Source organism: Monomorium pharaonis, chromosome 4, assembly GCF_013373865.1.
Source record: "Monomorium pharaonis isolate MP-MQ-018 chromosome 4, ASM1337386v2, whole genome shotgun sequence".
Classification (NCBI taxonomy): Eukaryota; Metazoa; Arthropoda; class Insecta; order Hymenoptera; family Formicidae; genus Monomorium; species Monomorium pharaonis.
In genome coordinates, this window is record NC_050470.1 from 29635057 (window position 1) to 29656617 (window position 21561).

The window sequence follows — 21561 nt, forward strand, 5'->3', positions numbered from 1 at the left end:
GGATAAACCGCATAGATATAACAACACACGAAAAGTTTAATAAAGGTCTCAGGAAAATGAAAATTAATGACTCTATCAGTTTTCCGAAACAATTACTTCTCGTCGAAATGCCAATATCATAAGAGGGAACAAATATCGTTTGACTATTCGAAGTTATGCGAATAATATTTTTGCATATATCCTTTCCCGTTTACAAGCCCAAATTTTAAAAATCATAATATATATTCATAAAGAAAGTAATAGACAAGTAATTGCATCGCGCCGGCTGAATAAATTGTCACTGCATATATGCCGTAGTTAACGTCGGACAATTGAAAAGATTATCAATAATAATCGCCTAAAATCGAATCCAAATCAGGTAAGCCGGAACGGAAAAAAAGAGACTGGACAACTAGCTTCAATGAATGCCAACGGCACCGCCAATACAATGACATCATCCGCGCTTATTGAAGCAAGTTGTTCATCCGTTCATTCATTATCTGTTTAATTTATTTATTTCATTACTCAATAGATTTTACTAATTTGTCTATTTGTGTCTGTTTGTGCACGCTCGCTCGATCTGAATCCAGCTTTCAAAATTCAACAATTGTAAATAATTGCATTATAAATTTCTCTCTCTTTCGAGAGGCGCAAAGAATTATACGATATACGAGTCGTGGCAGGTTGCGGATAAAACGAGCACGTGTCGGTGTTAACCACGAAGTCGGTCGGCAAGTTCCTGAAAGCGGATTTCCCTGCAGCCATAGAGCTACTACAGTCACCTCCACCTGCCTGGAGGAAAGAACAGGTCGGTAGCCACAGCGATTGCTATGCAGTTGCGCGAATCGAGAAGCTGTAAGACGAGAAACGTTTAACCGCAAGTTGTAAAGTATGAAATAGCCCGCCGGCGCGAGAGGCGCGATAACGCTTCAATTAGCTGCGAGTGCAATTCGATCGGCAGCACTCTGCGGCGGCGGAATGCGAGAAGTACCTAAGTCGTGGCCTAAGAAGACCTCGACCTCTCGTTCGAACCGTTACGCGCGGCCGTGAGTAATTAGTCCGGCAAATTAGCGAGCGGCGGGCACTTACTTACACCTCGATTCCCCGTCGGGGAAATTTACGAAGGTACCCGCGGCGTAAATAGAATCCGCGAATTATCGCTAGTGAAAATAGTGCACAAAGTGTCGGGGTTTATAAATAACAGAAGTCCATTTACGGCGGGCAAAAACTCAATACGGAACACGCGAGGCATCCCGTCGGAATCAATTATCGCGTTATCTCAGCCGAAGCAACTTTGAAAACATGCGATAATCCGCGTGTGTTCGATGATCCGCGGCGCCAACCGCGTCACGAAAGGCTCAACCGAGAATAATAATTAAACGCAATCGCGCGTACGTGTGCGTTAATGAGGCCTCTCGGAAAGAAGCAAGCGCATTTAATGATCAGATCTCTCTCCCCCTCTTTTTCTCTCTCAGATCTCCCTCGCTCATCGGTTTCTAGCGAGCATATGCGACTTCTAACCGACTTACATAAGCGGCTGACTCGCTCAGCTACCTTGAAGTCGGTCGTTGTCGCCGACTCCCGCTACAACATCGACGTATAAGTCGAAGGTTTGCAAACTCTCGCGGGTTGCTAATCGTAGCGTTTGCGACGCTTGCGATACGCGAGTGCAGATTAAGAACTGGAATTATTTACCGAATTGAATTCATTTCGCGCAATAGGACGCAATAGGATTTTTTTCAGCAGGTAACCGGCCTGCTCTTTCCCCTCTAGTCTTTCGCTTATTGGGGAATATAATTTTGCATATTTGAACACGTTGCGTACAATCGAAACACGTTTTTGCGTCTGTCGCAAGCAAGTCAAACTTGCTCGACACGTCGAGATCTTGATATTAAAATTTCGATCGGCATTCCGACGTTGACCGGTACTGTATAACTCGCTGTGATCACTGAACCAGTACTTGAATGCGAATTAAAATCTTAAATTGTTGCGACGTTAAAATCGCCATAGTCCGTTTGATCAGCAATTTATTTCTTTAGTGTAAGTGTGAATGACCGAGATGCGAAAATGTCAAGGAACTAAAGAATGTACTTAATACATGTACTTACATTCCGTTCATACCGCTCACATAAGTTTTCTAGTTGCACAAGCAAAGATGTTTCCTTACCTGCAAATAAAAGAAACAAAAATGTTAGTGATAAAAGTAACGCAAAAGAACGTGATTGCTGCAGAATTTAATTCACAGATTCATATAGCCCATAAATTCACTGTATAATAATTAATGCGTGTTACGTAAATATATATAAAATTGAATAAATTATCTCTTTACAAATATAATTTGTGAATATTGCTTTCGAAGAAAACACGTCCAAAACAAAACTATACAAAATATGTAATAAATGCAATAAAGCTAGGTAATATTAAATTCAATTCTTATGGTTGATTTGCTTTTCACAACTGAGTGAACATTTCAGAATTCAAAAATAAAATGCGCATTGGTATGTTCCGTTTATCAGAGCAGAAACTTGTACAATCGATCACGGCAAGTGGACAAAAAGAGAGCTATGTTCGCAAACGATTACGAATAATTCCGATTCAAGATGAACAAATCAAGAAAGACTGCAATTTATCCGCTTGTCATGATAAAATAATGTTACACATGGCATAACGTAAATAATATGAGTACTATGCAGATAAGTTTAGTTTCAAATTGTAAGTCTAATAAATAGTTAATTCTAAGAAATTTAAATGATTGTAAATTTCTTACATGTTCCATTTAAATCGCGTGTGTCTGATATACACGGCGAACGGTATCTTTGCGACTAGTATCTTTGATATTCAAAGTTACAAAGAGAAAAGTTTATTCAGATTGCAAATATTTTCTCTGTACGGAATAGCGTCTGCTTCGCATTGCTTTGATGGCTCTGTCGTTTCAACTCAGCGATCATAAGAACCAACAAATTTCAAAGGTTTTATGTATTTATAAGTTAAAATACCACATGTACAATAAAAATTATGTTTACAATATTTATTGCGGAAAGAATATTTAAAACAAAATCGCAAGTTACGAGTGCATTAATGCTCACTATTGACTATTATTACTTCATCTAAAAAAAATATTAATATTCAGTATATAAGAGATAAGAGTTTTATAAAATCAGAAAATGGAGATACTTTTCAGGACATAAAATTACGTGTTCTCTTAGAGAAAAGGATCCGACATCTGTTACTTAAAGAATCCGTAAATAAAATTTTCTCTTAATTTCATAAAAATGTCAAAAAGTAAAAAAATCCTTTGTAAGAATAATCCCTGCGAATCGAGATTTATTCGAGTTCGTAAACTCTCCCGACAGGCTATGGCGTAAATCTCGAGTTAAAAAAAAAACGCCGAATTGAAAGGTACTAAGTCGCTTTTGCGAATTGTCAAAGAGTGTTCGGGCGTATTAATCGATCGATCATTCAAGCCTCCCCTTTTTCCCCGAGCTCCGTTGTACCAGGTAGAACGATCCTGTTTGATATTCTTTGTAACACCTGTCCCCGTTAGGGATCTGCCCTTCTTTCAAAAGAAAGCGTTGTCACTGACCCGTGCAGCCATCTGTTCTTCGACCAACGAATAGAGTAACTTTTAATTACTGCGTTCCCGATCACAACATAGGGCGTCGAGCCGGTTTTTTCCCTTAAACCTCCTGCACTGGGCACAGGGGATTATATGCTGCCTTTTACCTTCGTAATCGTTACATCATCTCGCTATGATTATCACGAAAGCACGAACGGGCTTGGTCGCAGCGCTAATTGCAATTAACTAAATTATTTTCTATTATACCAGTCACTTTAAAAATTTTGTAATAATTGAAAAGATATAAAATTTACATAATTGTCAATATTAAAAAAAAATAATAAATATTGTTTAACAGCATTATTAGGAAATTGCTAAAAACTGTTAGTAAAATTTTACTTTATTCCTGAAAATTCCTCAACAGTAAAACGAAGAATGTTCCAACATTGTAATTTTCCCGATATTCAAATCCCCGATCGCCATAGAATATTTCAAGGGATACGTTCCTCTCGCTTCAAAGGCAGGGGATGAACGAATATTAAATGTCCAAGGACGAATCGTGAGAGCCATTAGCTTCATTTTAAGACGATCTTAGTGATTCTCCACGTACAAGGAACGATGAGAAATCAAAAAAGGCAAGAACGACACGGAAAATCATCCTCGCATAATCCGTCAGAAAGGCGCGGAAGCGAGAGCAGGAGATCTCGTTTCCGGTCGAGTATTTTTTTTCTCCTTTGTTCTGTGCTTTGGAGACGAACGCCACGAGGATGCCGGAAGTACCGAGTGCAGATTTTCGACAGAAGCATCCAAAGGTGCGGAAATGGGGAGCGCAAAGAAGCGGTATAAAAGAAGGGAAACGAAAATAACGGAAGAGGCGAAAACGAAGACGCCTCGTGAGACAGCTGTCGGAGTATTTTGCGAGTTTGGCTTCCAGGCAGGAAGGGTTTGGAGGAAAGAACTAAAAAAAAAGGTCGTTTCCATCAATATTTTCTCTAAATATTTCTATCGTTTCTCTTCTAGATTTCACACAACACATATTGTGATTTAATACATTAAAAATCCGGTATATTTAATTTACTACATTTCCTTCCGTACACATTTCGTAAATCAAAACGATAGAAATAAATATCTCAATGTCTCCTGAAATAATAGTCTTTCTCAAGTTTTTTGTAAACAATACAGAAAGATATTCAGCATGTTTTCATAACTTGAAAAAGTTTTAAAGCAAGAATGAAATCAGTCTCATTTTTCCATGCGAGATACATCAGCCGGTACGATGTGTACATGTGTTGGCAAATCCGTTTCCTCGTCCTGCCAACCTTGCTCCCCATTTTTGCTTCCATCTACGTTGTCTCCCCTTATCTTTCCTGTTCGATCGCTTCGCGTTGACTCTCGAGTTTTCATCCTCGCGTGCCACAAGGTACATTAGTGATCCTTCGATCGTCCAGGGACCACGCTGCTTTCCCCGTGCCTTTCCAATTTCACGAAACGAAGGGACTCGCTCGACGGTACAGGAGAAGCATTTCCCCGAGTCCCACCAGGAACTCGTTTCGAATTACTTTTCGAAGGGAGAAGAAAGGCGAACATTCGGGGGTCCTGGACCGAAGGAAAGCGAGGGGGTATCCTCTTCTCTCCAAAATTTGCATAGCCCTGTTTTTTCGCTATAAAGATTCATAAAAAACAGCCGCCGCCGATTTAAAAGTGGAATATTATCGATGCGACTTTGGCGCAATTTAAAATCACGCGCTAAAGGTACTCGACGTGTCGAGGACTACTTGATTATTCTCCCGTCAGACACAAGGAATATTTATCTCCTATCACGCGCGACGTGATATTGATAATATAAAATATTGCGTACACCGTACTTGCTATCAAGTGTCAAGTTTACAGAAAAAAACTTTTCTTGCAAATGATACACGTTATTTAATAAATTCCAAATAAAAAATTATTTATCGACTTAACATATATCTTCGTACATATTATTTTCGTACATAAATTATCCAATCCATTCTGTTAATTATTAACGCTCTATTATTTATTTTAAAAAACAGAATTTTCAATCGATCAATAAGTCAGAATTTACATTGTAGATCCGCACATTATTTCACGACGTTTTCTTTCCTTAATATTTCCTTTTGCAGTACCATGATAAAAGAGAAGTCTCTAATAAAATTCTGTTCAAAGTAAGATAACACCGACCTCGAAAATAATTTGATCGTACACGTATATCTGAAATAATCAGTGACGTTTCGTCGGAATAGCTTTATTCAACGGGATTCCAAGCCGGAGAAACAACAGGAGCATTTGGAGAACAAAGAGCATGAACGGCCGCGGATAAGGGAGTTAGAAACGGGACGACGACTGTCGGGGAAGTTTCGCAGTTCCCAAAGTGAATGGAGAGAAGCGAGAGTTCTCTTTCAATCGCGTCTCTGATCGGTTTCGAGTCCTCTCTGTCGTGCTCGTCGTTGATGCGAGTCTACTCCTCGTCTCGGTACAGACGACTCTCGAGAAAACTTTGCTATTAATCGAATACCTGTTTGTACGATGCTTCTCTCTTTCATCTATACCATCGTCCGTTGCAATAGATTGCACGAAAGTGAAATTACAGAGAGTATTCCAAAATATAGTTAGTTTAATATTAAAAAAAACCGCACTTTATACACATTAATAAAATGAATATTTTATAATGAAACTTACAATATTTTAATTTAAAAATTTAACGCTAAAAATTTAAAGAAAACAATGTTTCATATTGCATAACGGATCTAATAAATAAATTACTTATCGCATACAATAAAATGACTAGTTAAAAAGAGCAATCAAAAAATCATCTGTCAATTCTGATAAAGGTTTGCGTTTGCATTATCTCATTGTAAACTGTATAATTGAAATTGCATTTTCATAAAAACAAATTTCAATCGAACCTTTAACGAACGTAATGTGTACTCACGTTATATGTAATACATAACAATTATTAAATAACGAAAGATAAATAATTTTCAAATAACGTTTATAATTTGTATCATTTTGAGAATCGCGTTGACTTCGATTCTTTCTCATCCAAAAGGGCGCAATTGTGCCAGGAGAAGACAGAGAGAGAGAGATATAGCCATCGATACCACACCACTTTCATTCCTCGAGGACAAAGGAGCGTCCCGTGAAGGGAGGATTATGACCGATGAAATACCGCATTAAGGGTCCGGGTACACTCCCGATCCTAGAAACGAGCGCACCTGCCACTCGTCCGTCCTCAATCCGGGACTCTTTTGGCTCCTGAACGCCAGGCGAAATGGGATTGTTTCTCTCGTACTCTTATTTCGCCCGTCTCTTCACCTCTCCCCTACCTCGCGACACGCATTGGTCACGAATTTCATCTCTCGGGAGAGTAGACAAGCGTATCCGATAGCCGCTTATTGGATTTAGCAAGAAAGTAGTATTTCCCTTCGCCGCACGATGACGCGTAGGGGTGGATTCTTCGTTAAGAAGATTACCACGACAGATAGCGGCGGAACGGTGGACCGAACCGTTCGATGGACGTTAATGTGCATTAGAAATGAACATCAAATCAAATGCACAATTTAATTAAGTAATATCAAACGCGGGAGAGCGAGGGTTCCAATCGAAATAATTTAACCGCGCGAGATCAAAGCGAGTAAAAGTTTCCATTGGGAATATATGTACATTATATATGCACGTTTTATTGCTATAAATTGAAATTATTCATTTAATTTTCTTGGTAGCACACAAATGTATAAACTATTTTGTAAAAAATTATCTCGATCCCTATATGTTATATTGCAATTAAGAGATATCTCTTTTCTTATACCGAAGGTGTTTGTGTCAAAACGAATTATACCAGCTGTTTTTATTTTTCTGCGTTATAATGCTTTATCATCTTTAAATATACTGTTATTTTACTTTTAAAAAATCGGGAATACACACATCGATTATATTATAGTTTTGACTGCCTTTGTTCCTGCGGCACGTGTCCCATTGTCGTCAACAACAAAAAGACCAGCTGCATCCTCAAAATACTAGGGTAACAAAATACTGCACCCAGAGTTGCAATACATTAACAGGATGAAAAAGCGAATGGATTATCACAAAATTATTCTTGTATATTACAGAACATAATATTTTCACAATGGGATAACGCATATCTCTGACACAATAGAAACAATAATTACAACAGAAAGTTATTAGGGTGCAAAACGAAATAATTATAATACATAAAATATAGCATATATACTATATGAAATGGTATAAAACAATAATAGATATCATAAATAATAAAATACAAACGCAATGTAAATTAATTTAAAATCGATTTTCTAGATACATGTTTAGAATAAATTAATTTAAAAAAAAATTTATCGTTTCTTAACGTATTTAAATTTCCACATTTACTACTAATAATATACCAGAAATTAATACTAATAAACATATCAAAATTATAAAAAAAAAAGTAATAAATTTGCATAAAGATCATAATTCATTCAGTATATATTTCATACCTCTTGCTTATTTAAACGCAAAAATATGACCATAAACAATAATCAAGTTTAATATTACAATTATACTTCGGCAAAAAATAACGCGTAGCCTTGTAATAGCACTTAAAATAGAAAACATCAATTTTATTTGTATTCACAATTGTTGTAAATTTCCGAAGTCGTAAAGTTGAATAATACGAATATACATGTGTGTATAAGTGTAACAGATTAACTAAATGTAGAAACAGCCAAAACAAGCTTGTTTTATACCCATCATTAAACAAACATCAATCGATATACTGACACATGCGGGATCGTATCAGCTTTCAAGGAAAGAAAATACGTGACATAATAGCTTCAAATTTTTGTCACGCTAGAGATAACATGCCAGATCAAAAATTGAATATAAATACACTAATGAGTTTATTTAAATATGAGCGTAATTAATACACGTTATCGCGATTATATTTCATTCTTGATTATAAATAAAAACTGATCATTAATGGCAATAACCTTATTTAAATTACAAATAAATGTGCAAGATAAAAAAGGTCATCGTGACTATATCTCATCCTGTTGTTTGAATGGAAAAACACTTGCGGACAACATATGTTTAGAAATATAAATGTGCGTCAACGAAAAAAAAATAATTATATACTATCGTAACGATATTCAAAATAGAAACATTAACTTTGTTTAGCATGTATCGTTTTTTTGCAATCGTTGCGATTATTGCGAACTTCTAAAGATGCAAGAAATAGAAATGTAAGAATAAAACGTGTATTATGACTGAATTGTTATTTGCAATTTATTTTTGTCATAATTTCACATTATGAAAATAGAATGCTGAATCACTCAAAGCTTGACATCTTTATGGTAAAACTGTTTATAAAAAATATCGCCAAGCACCGTTCTTTCACAACAACTAACATCTGCTATTCTACATCAAAACAAAAAAAGATCCTAAAACAACAAAATAATAACGTATGTTACGTGATTTCTTTTTATACATTTTTTGTACAGTAAAAAATTAAAGTGGAACAAATGCTATTTGCCTTTATACAATTACTCGTAACGATTTATATTCTCGGTTTATTCATAATATATATATTCTCGGAAATTATTTCAAAATATCTTCTATTTATACAAATATACAAATATAATCACGGTAACAATAGACGTGGTTTAAAAAATCGTAACTAGCCGTTCGCGGTTATTCTGCTTTCAAAAAATAACTTTGCCCGTTCGTTCAACTTATCCTAAGAAGTTCCCGAATCTGTCACTCGGGCATCGTGTCCATTAAAGTCGGGTCCTTTACCGTATTTATCGGGTACCACGACCGCCGCTACCCTACGGGTGTCGAGGGATAAAATCAGCGCGGCCGTGTGCTGACGTATTCGCTCGCGTTATACCGACGTGACTCGCACACGCTTGAGAAATTGTCTAAAAGCTCACGTCGCACGTTCCTCAAACGAGAAAATCCGGCCCTTCTAGAATCCCTTTGAACCTGTCGATCCTAGGGTGCGAGCGAGCGAGCGAGCGAGCACTGAGCTTCCTATTCTCGCACCCTCGTCGTACCTCCTCGACACGTCGACGATTGCCAGTGCTCTGGGTCTTCCGCTGCTTTTTCCTCCCTCTCACCCCCTCCCCTCTCTCTCTCTCTCTCCTTTCACGACGAAACCCATGAAATCGCGTCACATTCGTACGCAATCAAGCAGTAGTTTCCACCCAGGACCCTACTCCTGGGAGATCCCGGTCTTGCTTTCCGTCTCTCTTTCGCTCTCGCTCCGTTACCCTCCGGTCGTCAAATCGAATTCATCGTGGTGCATTAACAGCTGTCGCGGCTGATCGTGGATCGTTACCGTTTCGCTGGCTGTCCCGAAATCTGAACAGCCTCCTCTGTAGTAGAGAAGGAGCGGGTGTCACTCGGGACACACGTTGGAACAAGAGAGAAAGAAACGGGACGTGTACCTACGAACAGCACGACCGTCCTTTTATCCGGCAACAATACGACGAAATGGCAGAGGCGGTGGGGCAGTATTCGATCTGCTCGAGGAACACGAGCTACAGAAACGGTAGGCGATGGCGGATAATGGTCGGCTGATTTGGCGGCCGTCAAACGCGCTGACAGTTACCCACAGTTGCGGGGGAAAAAAAAGGGGAGAAGCGGCGTCAATTGAAAATTAATCACCATTGTAGAACGATTCTAAAGGGAGAGGCTATTAAGCGACAGGATCTACGCCGAAAGCTATACGCAACTACGATCTGTCCCGTTAACCAGAAGTATCGCGATGACTCGTATACTGCCTGGAGCGACAACGTGTCAATCAGTCGGCGGATTAAGATTTCGCGTGCGAGCGTCGCGGGGCAGCCTTGCTTTAATCACTTACGTGACGAAACGCGTTTGTCCGCGTACGCGAGTCAGTTTAAGAGACTCGGCACTTTATCTCCTTTATCTTCCACGACCTTAGCTTATCGAGTTTAACACCGATAATCTCTCACCGCGAGAGAAATGACGCAGTGCGTGGCGTCTCGCGAGAAAGAGCGAAGAGAACTCGCGTCCGCCTTGATTCGCGTGTGTATTATTTTTCTTTTCTTTATCGCTATCTCCGACCTCCCTAATGGGGATAATAAAAAGTCAACGTCGGCTAAATACCGGCCGGCCGGACGGAGCTCGCCCGATTATTGCGCAATGGACATATACAAGTCGGTGGCGCGCCGCATTCGTAGACCGGCTCTCCTCGTTTTCTTGGCTTGCAAACAACTTACATAATACCGTATATTTATCCGGCGGCACGAGTTTACTGCTCCACCGACACCGTTCGCCGCGCGACGTGTTGCTGCGCGTCCGCGTGTCCGCTCGCCAGTGGAAAACGTACTCATTATGCGCACTTAGCGTCGGAATCTCATTAAGAAAACGTCTGACTGATATACCCCGGGAGCCTTAACGCCTCGTTGGGAACGCAACTAATAATAAAACTGTTACTAACCTAGGCCACAACAGGCAGTCCATTTATCGATGTATCACCGCGCCCTCCGTTCGCGAACACGTGATTCCTTTAATTATCCCTCTCCTGATAACATCGCGTCTTCGCACGGACTCCGCGCACAACCCGGCTTCGGAACGGAGTGTCTTTAACCGCGCGCGAGATCAGGTTCGCTCGACGCATACTTGAGAATTATTTATGAGAACGTTCTCACGACACATTTGTTGTTACACCGCACTGTAAGCAAAAATACGAAGATAGCATCGAGAGCTTTTTGACTACGAATAATGCAAACGTATAATTTTTTTTCTCCTCTCTCTGACGCGCTCTCGCAAACTGCAAAATGTTCGGCACAAGAAGAAACTGCGTATCCGATCGTATCATGAATCATCATTTGTGATAATTAAAACTTCTTGTACACCTCCGCTGCTGCTGCTGATTAAAGACACGCATCGAGCGAGAAAAACATTCGCGAGTTTGTTACAATTTACTAATACTTTTTGTAATTTTGTTTATATCTATTTAATTAACTTACTTATCGCTAATGTTTATCGTACTCACGCGTGTCGTTTCTCTTTTCTGCAAATTAAAAGAAAATTCCGTCTAACTCGTTCAAATTTAATAAGAAAATAGAATAAAGTCGCTTTCAGGTCGAATTGATTGCTTGTAGAAAATAAACACGTTGGTGTCTCCTCGCACTACTTGACGCATCGTATTTTGATGGGTAATATGATACACGGAGAAGCATACACGTGCTTACTTACTTGTGAGACTAGAGTCTTGCCGAGCGAATGGCAACACGACGTAAGATAGCTTTGCGTACACCGAAACACGTCGCTACCAAAACAAATACCAAAGGCCGTACCATCCGCCATCTTACTATTATCTTGCTATTACGAAATGTTCAACTGTTATTTCTACAAAGAACTACGCGTGGAATATTCCGTTGCTTATATCTTTTAGACTAATTTCGATAAATTGTTATTGCGTTAATTACGTTCCGTTTTAAGCTTATCGGTCCAAAATAACGATTTATTTTGTTCGATTGACTTTAAAATGAAACTACTGTTGCTTGTATTCCAATTGATAAAAAAACATGCTTCAATCAAACGATATAATATGCATATATAAATATGTATTATATTTTAACAAATTTTGTATTTATAATATATAAATTTAATTATAAAATGTCAAAAATAGTTTGTTGCAAAAAATCGCTATATTAAAACTTTTTCCCTTAATTTTTAAAAACTTAATTTTACTTGCCTTTGAAGTAAAAAAAAATAAAGAGTAATAAAATGGTTTTGAAATTTTTTCCGATTAAAATAAATATTTCTAAAATAAACAATATTGTTAATGTGTCCACGTGCAACGCGCTGACAAATCAGTGTCAATAAATTTCAATCTGAGTTTCTCAATTAAATTGCAAATACGACTGCATCGTACATCAAATTTACTTTCAAAATTTATTTTGTTAAATATTATGCCTCTCTAATATCAATTAAATTGTTCAGCAGTCTATAAATAAGGAAAACATTTTCAGTCGTGCACGATTGTTTCTATCTGCTACAAACTACGTATGTCGCGTATCACGATGACTATGTGTTAAGTACAACAAGGGAGCGTGTAAGAATAGAATCAGCGGCGCCGTACTAACCTAGGCCAACGGAAAATCGACCATCACCTTCCTCCGTCGTCGTCGTCGTCGTTGTCGTTGCTGTCATCCTATACACATCACAGGGCAAGGCCCGCTGAACAGAAAGGTCTACGCGATTGGTCGTATGCCACCGAGATCGATTTGTCTTACGTTAAAGACGTGAGGTGTCATGACTCCTAGGACGAATCAATTACTTCGTGCCAGTAACTCGTTATCCAATTCAAGAGTGCATTGGAGGTCATAATGCGACCTCCTATTCCGAGATAAATTTAATCTGCTTGCAGTCTCTCCCACAATGTAACATCCCCAAGAGGTATTACGAGATTAAATAATCCGCTTTATTTTCCAGGACAACAAAGCACACAAAGAAAAATTTTATTACAGCATTAATGACAGCATCACGAAATCGTTTCAATCAGCACTCTAAAATAACATCTAAAATCCTTTTTTCTAATTCATAAAAGAAACGTCGTATGAATTGTACATAAATCGACTCGAAGTTAAATAAAAAAACTATCCCAATAAAAATTCTGCCAAGTGTCTGAACAGATATATCGTTCGCGCAAAGTGCAATTGTTTACTAATAAAATTAAATTTAAACGCAAATCAGAACGCGCACGCATTAAGCTCGTAGCAAAGCGTCGTTATAGCGCGGACGATTATACCGGGTCGCTACGCCCGATCGAGCTGCACTACTTGGCAACCGTCGTCGTTAACAAGACGGATCGTCGGACTTAATGCGTCAACCGCGCCTAAATCTCGCAGCGCGCTAAACATCGCGACTTGGACCGCGGTTGAGCCTCGGGCGCGATCACGTTTCATCTCATCGCTGACGTACAATGTAGCGGTACGTGTAAATCTCGATAATGGACAGGGAAAATGTCGGCGGGCAAGCCGGTGCACGCTGGTCCGGCCGCTGCTGCTGCATGCGTGTCGCCGGTTGCGACTCGCGAGGCACGCGTGGGCTTCGTAGCGTGAAGCGAATACGTAACGTGCGAAATTACTAACCTACCGCAAAAACGTTTGCCCGCATGCGGCGCCTGGCAACAGGACTCTCGACTCCTTGACAAAAGATAACACTTTGCTACCCGGTGATTACAACGCGCACGCGAGATACCGTCGGCTAGGTATGTTACGGTCGCTTCCTCGTGGCGGGTCGAGGTGTGACGATCGAAGTGAAGTTTCGATCGGCGACGTGTTGACGGATCGACCGGTCCGTCCAATCGGACGTGACAGGATAATGATAGTCATCGTCACTTATCAAATCAAATTACGAAGAGCTGACTGCGCTATAAAAACCATACGGGAATAATTATCTTCAACTAATCGCGGCAATTATGACATCAATTTGGACATTTCACATAACGTAAAAATCGTAATTCAAATTTCAGATGAAATCTGCTCGATGCACAAGTAAATTAAAAGAAATAAAGTTTTATTACTTATTTATATAATATATTGAATTTTTTATGTGTTAAAGATAACCTGGGAAGGTGACGCGTATATTTCCAGAGCAACTTTATACCCGACAACTCTTCCTTTCCGGCATCGGCAGCTAATATTACGGCAAGGGATGAAAGATACTCGATATTAAAAATAAAGTATCGTGAGAGAGCGTACTTAGTCACACAGACACACGCACACGGAGTGCCTATTCTCGTCGGGTATGCTGACGTGTGTGTGGTGTGTGTGTGTGTGTGTGTGTGTATGTAAGAATAGAGCTGCAGCGTAGAGCACGGGCGATATTATTCACCTAGCTCAACATTACGGCACATTGTCGAGCCGACCCTGACGCAAAAGTATATAACAACGTGTGCGTTTAGCGTACCGCGGTCGTTGACTGATTATATGCGCGTTCGATGCAAGTGCACGCGGAGCCAGCGGCACCGGCACCGGCATTTATCGTTCGGCCAACCGGAGACGCACGTTCGATGAATGGCGATACGTCGCGCGCACCTCGAAGAGACACGCCGTATCTCGCGAAATGCACGTTTCGTCTACCTCCCAAGATTTTCAATAAAAATGCCGTTGGATCGGTGCCGAGTTGCGCGAGCTAAGTACGCAATTCTTCGATCACCGACATGAAAGCAATGCGACTCGGGTAACCTCGTGGAAAAGCCTTCGCGAGCGTGCGGGTGTCTCTTTATACGCGTACAATGAGAATTAGACGCAATATACTTAGCTAGTAACGTGATACTCTACTACGTCGCACGGTGGAACGTTGCGTCACGAGGAGTGGAGAGATTAAGCTCGCTTCAATGTTAAGCGGTCTATTATCGTGACGCGGCTCGACGTCGAAGGTGTGATTTATATTGCACTCTATTACCTACCGAAACTAACGTGAATTTCCGCTATCATAAATTTCGTACGTTTCGCGCGGTAGAGCCGGATCGCGCCGGCCGTCCCACGGTAATAGCTTCACGAGGAGAGCAATGGATCCTATTAGATTTCGCCAGCCTTACGCGACCAAACGCGCTATCATTAACGATCCAATTGTGATCCACCCCTCGGAAATGAGATCGAGGAGAGAAAGAGAGAGAGAGAGAAAAAGAGAGCAGAATAAGATCGACTCTGGAACAGGGTCTTTCTTTCCTCTTTCTAGACGCGATTCCCAAGGATCTCCTACATGGTATATATATAATGCACTCTCATTCTGCGGTACGTGCGAGGCACGCACAAGGTCGCAGCAGCTTCGGTCATGATACTGCTCTTATCGCGATCACCTCGGTCGACATTATCGTGACGACGACGTGTGAAGATCAGCGCGCGATGAAGAGAGCGTTCCGTACACCGCGGCGGCGAGCGGTGCTTCCCACTTCTTATTGAAGTTACCTGTTGCTTATATAAATAAAAGATAATAAACCCGCGCCGCGAGAGAGAAACGGATCGTGTGTATGCGTGTTTGTGTTATTTGCTTCGAGGTCGCGCGTCGAGCGTGTAATTAAATTAATCGGGCCGGAGGTTATACCTCGGGTATATAATCGCAATTGCACGATGACGAACCTAATTGGTTACCGACTGCTCAACGCTTAGCTCGCAACTCCGGCTCTATTATTTCAATCGACTGCCGCCGCGCAGCACCTCGTCACAACGCGAACGTTTAGAGGCGCGTAAAAAATATTTATTCGAAAATTCTACTCGGCGCCCGACGAATGGTATATAAAATCGCACGAGTAAATATCAGCACGAAGATCTGTGGCCGAGTAAGGTATATTACGTATGAAAAATATTTATACACGGTTTGCCGAAGTTGAGAATACACGCGATTCCGCGCGACGAATTTTCGAGACCGACGAAGCGAAAACGGGATTCTAATTTGGGAATTGTTGCGAGAGCAACTGAGCAGCCACCAACCACAACCATCGTCGTGGTAGTAATTTATCGGGACGCACCGCCGGTGTCTCCGTTGTTTTCCTTCCGCAGGCGCCGCCGTCCGCCTCGTCCGTCGGGGATCATCGGGTAATTAATGGCGAGCGAGAATTCGGTCAATTCCACATGTGCGAACACGCACTCAAGACAGTAATCGCACTCGCATCGTTTATTGTACACCGCGATACGTCAGAATCAACTGCTACAATAATGTTACCTTAATAAAATGATGAATGCCTCGCTAAGACTTTTACAGGCACGCAAATATTGCGACTCGTGAAAGTTTGGCAATTGAATTCCACTTAGATCAGAAAACTCGCATGCGAAATAAAACAGGAAAGTAATGGAATGCCGTTGTTGTCACTTAATAAGATGCCACTTGGTCATTACAAGAGGCAAATCTAATTAACTCGACCAAAATTAATTGAAGTTATCACAGCTTAGAAGTATTCGGCGTCTTCGCAGATTGGGCTCCATAACCGCAATTAACAAATCACAGTTTGCGGTACATACACTTCCGCGCGAATAAGTCCTCTAAGCCGGCGACAAGTATCGCCGTCGACTACTCGCGTCAACAATTTATAGCTCGCACAGGGGTGCGGCGCAGCTCCACGATAATTAACGAAAATCATCGGAAACTTTCGACGTGGTATAACTTTTCTCAATGGTGCAACATCGGGCCGCGTGAATTCGCCGTGCGAGAGAGGCCGCGGCGGAGAGAATACGGTACCGTCGCCAAACGGGAGAGAATTTTCGTCGGCCATCGTCAAGATCCGCACAAATCCGCCGGATATACGGAAAGTTTGAAATTACCAAGGCAAGGATGTGCTGCGAGCGGTTCGAACCGCGAGCTGCCGCCACGCCGCAAGGGAGATTTTGTTGTAACATAGTAGAAACGCACGTTGCTCCTGCAGCCGGACGCAGATCCCACGCGCACACTAAAGTCGAAATAAATTCCGGCTAAGTACGGCGAAAAGTTTTAATGGCCCCGCGGCATTTACACGAAAGCGCAAAAGAGCCTCCCCCCATCTCTCCTTTGTTCAGGGGAGGGAGGAGGGATTTATGAGTCGTAGTATTGTGCGACTTTCGTACAACATTGTCGTATCCCCCGAACGCAAATCTGCGTCCGGAGAAGCTTCAGAGAGTTCCGTACTTTATGGCCACGATGTTTCGTAATTGTATCGCCGCTTAAAGAGGACGCGGAGCGTGAAACATCATTCCGGAAGACATTCCCGGCGAAGCGAATATTTTTGCAGCCGAAGATAGAAGAGGAAGAGGAGGAAAACGGGGGCACCTAGCTCCGCAGAAAAACACTTTTGTTATTCCTCCGGCTGCGTGCCGTTACGTAATTTTTACGATTTCTGACTTTCTCGTTCGCGGGCGAGCTTTCTAAAAATAAACATCGAGACCGTAGTACAATATCGGTATATGCGTAGACGTGGCAAACATTTTTCACGGGGTATCGATGAGAGATAGCGGGAGAGAAACGTGGCGGTTGGAAAATATTTCTCGCGCGTTTGCTTTCGTCTTACAAACAGGTTCTCCCGCATGTGTAAACGCGCGGTATTTCGCGAGAGCGAGCGAGGCTTGATAAAGAGGTGGCCTATCGGCGGCCACCGACATGCGGGAGGGTATGCCGCAATATGGCTCGTCTCGTAATTCTGCGTCCGTGAAGGAAGCAAAGCCGTCGGTTAGCTGTAATTGAATAGCCCCCGCGCCGCCGTGCCCTAGGCGGCACGTTCCTTCCGTCTGTCGTAGTATCGCGATTGTCCCGGGCAATATGCTCGCAGCCCACGAGAGGCGGCCGTAGCTTATCGCGTAAGTAAGAAATATAGGGTACGAAAATCTAGATAAATATCTCCCAATATCTCGCCGCATCTGAGGATCAGCCCAGTATCTATACTTTTTATTGCATAATTATATGGGACGCGTATCCCGAACCAACTGGGTCGGTCGCTTCCCGTTCGTGATGGACATTAATGACGAGCGGCTGAGAATCGTATTCGCAAGAGAGTAGAAAAGGATAGGTAACGCTGCATCAATACCCTCGAGATGAAAGATGTTACGACATAATAAATGTTTCCGCCCATCACGAATACATGAGCTTACAACTGCTTCATGCGTTCTGGTAAAATTATTGCCCGAGGATAGAATTATACACAATGTTCCGTGTGACTTTTTCTTTTCTTTATTCCCAGCTGTATACTTTATAGTCTACATCGATTATATTTGTATGCCATGCAAAAACACATTTTATAGACATAACAGAAAAAGAGAGACTCTGAGGATCTTATTACACTTTTATGGTACCGTTGAAAACTCAATAAAATCCGCGTTAGCTACAAATAAAATGCGACAATATAAAAATTAAAAAAAAAACGGTATAGATATCAATGTACCCAATATGAAATCAGAAATCAAAAAAAGCTTTTGATAAATTTTATATCGTTAAACTCTAACCAAAATACAGATGTTAATCTTTTTATTTATTTCTCTCTCTCTCTGTCTTTGAAACTCACGAGAAGCGACGTTAAACGGAAGATAAAGTTTCCATGTTACGCTAATTATACTCGGCAATGCTCCGTGTGTAGCAACAATATCCCGCACGAAACCCGAGACGAAATATTCGTACGTGTCTGGTAGACATCGAACAATTCCTTGGCAGTGAACGTGCCCAGCGTGATTCATGTCGCGTCTGACTGACCTGCGACAATGTTTCCGGGCACGCAACTCGAAAATACACTCGATATATGGTGCGGTAGATACGCGAGAGCAAATTGCATTGTATCAGTTATGACTGCGACCTGCTCGCATTAAGTGTGACGCAGAAAAACCGATCTCGATAAATCTCAAGGTAACCTTTCACGCCAATACGAATTTTTTGCAAATATTTTTATAGTAACAATTTTTTATACGTTCGCTTATTTGTCAAATCAAATTTATCTACGATAAAAACGTTTGCGTTGTTTTTAAGTTATTATTAACACCAAGCTAAAAAAATAATATTAATATATGTCATAAACTGTTAATTCTTAATCTAGAATATAATCAAAGGCAATCGTCTCCTATTTTCCGTAATTTAATTAAAAATTTTAGCTTTAGCAATTTGCTCATTCGTTTACATAAGATTTACGTAATTACGTAACATACAAATAAATGAGTGACATTAATGGATGTTTGTTTAGTGCGAAGAAAACTTTGCAACAGGCTCATGGACGTACGGTAACGATACGGTAACCCCTCTGGTAGTAATCATCTCTGTATGAGCTTCTTTGAGTCGCTCGCTTCTCGTTTCACGACGTAAAAGTGACAAAACGCCACGATTACCGGGAGACCATCCCGCGGGAGTGCGCCGTGGAGAACTGACGACACGACCGGGACCTCTTTGGAATTAACTACTGTAGTAAGGGCCATTTTTCAACCTGACCGTAGACCCCGTTATAGCCCCGCACTCTTTAATATCCGCCTTTTTCCTCAACGTGGACGCGGAGAAGTTCGCCCAAGATCCGTTTACCCCATAGAAAAGGTACTCTTTAACCCAAGCTAAATGCAGGCGGATAACGAAATCTTTCGTCATTTAACTTCAAGCAGGTTTCATTAACGAAACTTCCGTTTGCACCTTGTTTACAAAAACAGCTGGATAAATTTAAAAATAACGCGCAAAGAATTATCAATTCGAATTTTCGCTAAGAACAATTTAATTTAAAAAACATAATGGTCCTTGTAAATATATATTAATTAAAAAATGTATTATAAATGGAATATAAAAATATAAGTAATTTATGTATGTTAATTGAAATGTACATCCGCACATCTGTGCAGATTTTTGAAGTGACGCGAGTGCGCGTATATATAAAGTCAATATTCCAAATGGCATTCCGTTAACATCCGTTACATGAAATGACGTAATTTCACCAGATTATCCGATTTATCGTCTTTTAGTCTTTTAATAGCGTAGCGGTAAACATGCACGTTCGCAATGCCGCGTCCGCGGTACTGAATACACTTAACGGGCCCGTCCGAATCATATATTTCCCGCGAACCATCAACGCTGCCCCTTCGAGAGATCTACGATTACGTTCGAAAGGATCGAGGCGTAACACCGGCGATTTCGTTGATAACGATAACCCATATCCGGGATTACTCCGCGCAATTACTTAACGCCTTAAGACCCCCGGGAAGCGCGCGACGGCACCGTCGTTCCCGTCGTTTGCATATAAAGCGGGAAATACGCAAACGCCTCCTCCTCCGGAGCAGGATCGCCCGGCGACCTACGTGCCGCGGCATTCCCCCTTCGACTTACATGGCATGAGAACTCGATTAAAAGCGACTTAAGGCTCGACTTACGCCCGTGAAAGTGGAAGAGCCGACCGTGTCCTGAGATTATCTCCCGCGCGCGAGTGCGCGCGCGCGCGCGCGCGCAAGTCGCCGGACAAAAGGGGTGATTATTATCGCGACATCGAGCCCGGAGGAAACGGAGCTCCGCAGGCAGATAAGCCGTTTTAATCTTTGGCGGATCTTTCGAGATTTTAACTCGCGGACGTAGCTTCCCGTCGGCTTTATTCGTATCACTCTGCCGCGCCCCGATTGAATTTACTTTATTTGTGCGAGGTCACGAAGTACAAATCGACTGAACGACGATCCGAAACATTTTTCATGCTACATATCCGAGCTTTCGAGGGAAAATTTTGCAAACGTAAAACGCACGAATAACAGTAGAGAAATAAATCGAGTGTAAAAATGTTTGTCTAAATTTATCTCCATAAAGATTCGTTCGACAATAGTTCTCGTGCGAATGAGATAAATGTGTAGGAGCATGTAGATGCGGTCGCGCGGCCCACAAGTTTGGGGTAGACGAGGTGCCGTGGAAACTTAACGCGGACAATAACCGCGTCTACGCCGGATACAAACCCGTCCGATAATGGAAATTTATGTCGTCCGTGCTGGAAGAGCACGGAGATTCGTTGCCGAGAAAATCCACGACGCGATCGTGAAATTCAATGGCGAGCGAGATCTAATCGTTGTAGACGAAAAACATCGTTGTGTGTCGACTCGCGCGATTCGCCTACGAAATGTCGCGGCCGTGACGATAACAGTAATAAAACCGTATCGGGATATCGATTCGCGTTTTGAACGATTGTTCCACGTTGCTGCTCGTTACGCAGGTTCCGACCATAAATTCTTTTCTTCCGAGACACGACAATTTTATCGCGAGTAATGTCGACATTTTTTTGTTACAAAATTGCCTGAATTCTTTCAATGAAAAATATTATATTTACCTTTAATTTCTAGATGCTTTCATACAGTTCAAATCGCTGCATGCATGTTACTTTTGTTTTAATAAATATATATTTAAAAGACAAATATTTATTGTTTTATAAAAATGTAGATTGAAATAAAGTAGTTCGTAAAATAATACGAAAGAATATTGCACGGGGTTCACAAAGTACATAAAGGTTGCATAAGATTCATGTAACAAATTTCACTTTCCAGCGTAACTTGCCGTAACGTTTATTGCAC

The 21561-nt window shown here is 41.2% G+C and overlaps 1 protein-coding gene across 2 annotated transcripts in view; it reads right to left on the reverse strand.

The window, feature by feature from the left end:
• LOC105834468 (headcase protein) overlaps positions 1 to 21561 on the reverse strand; it is a 161477-nt gene that overhangs the window by 93913 nt on the left and 46003 nt on the right. The gene's annotated exons all lie outside the window — the stretch shown is intronic.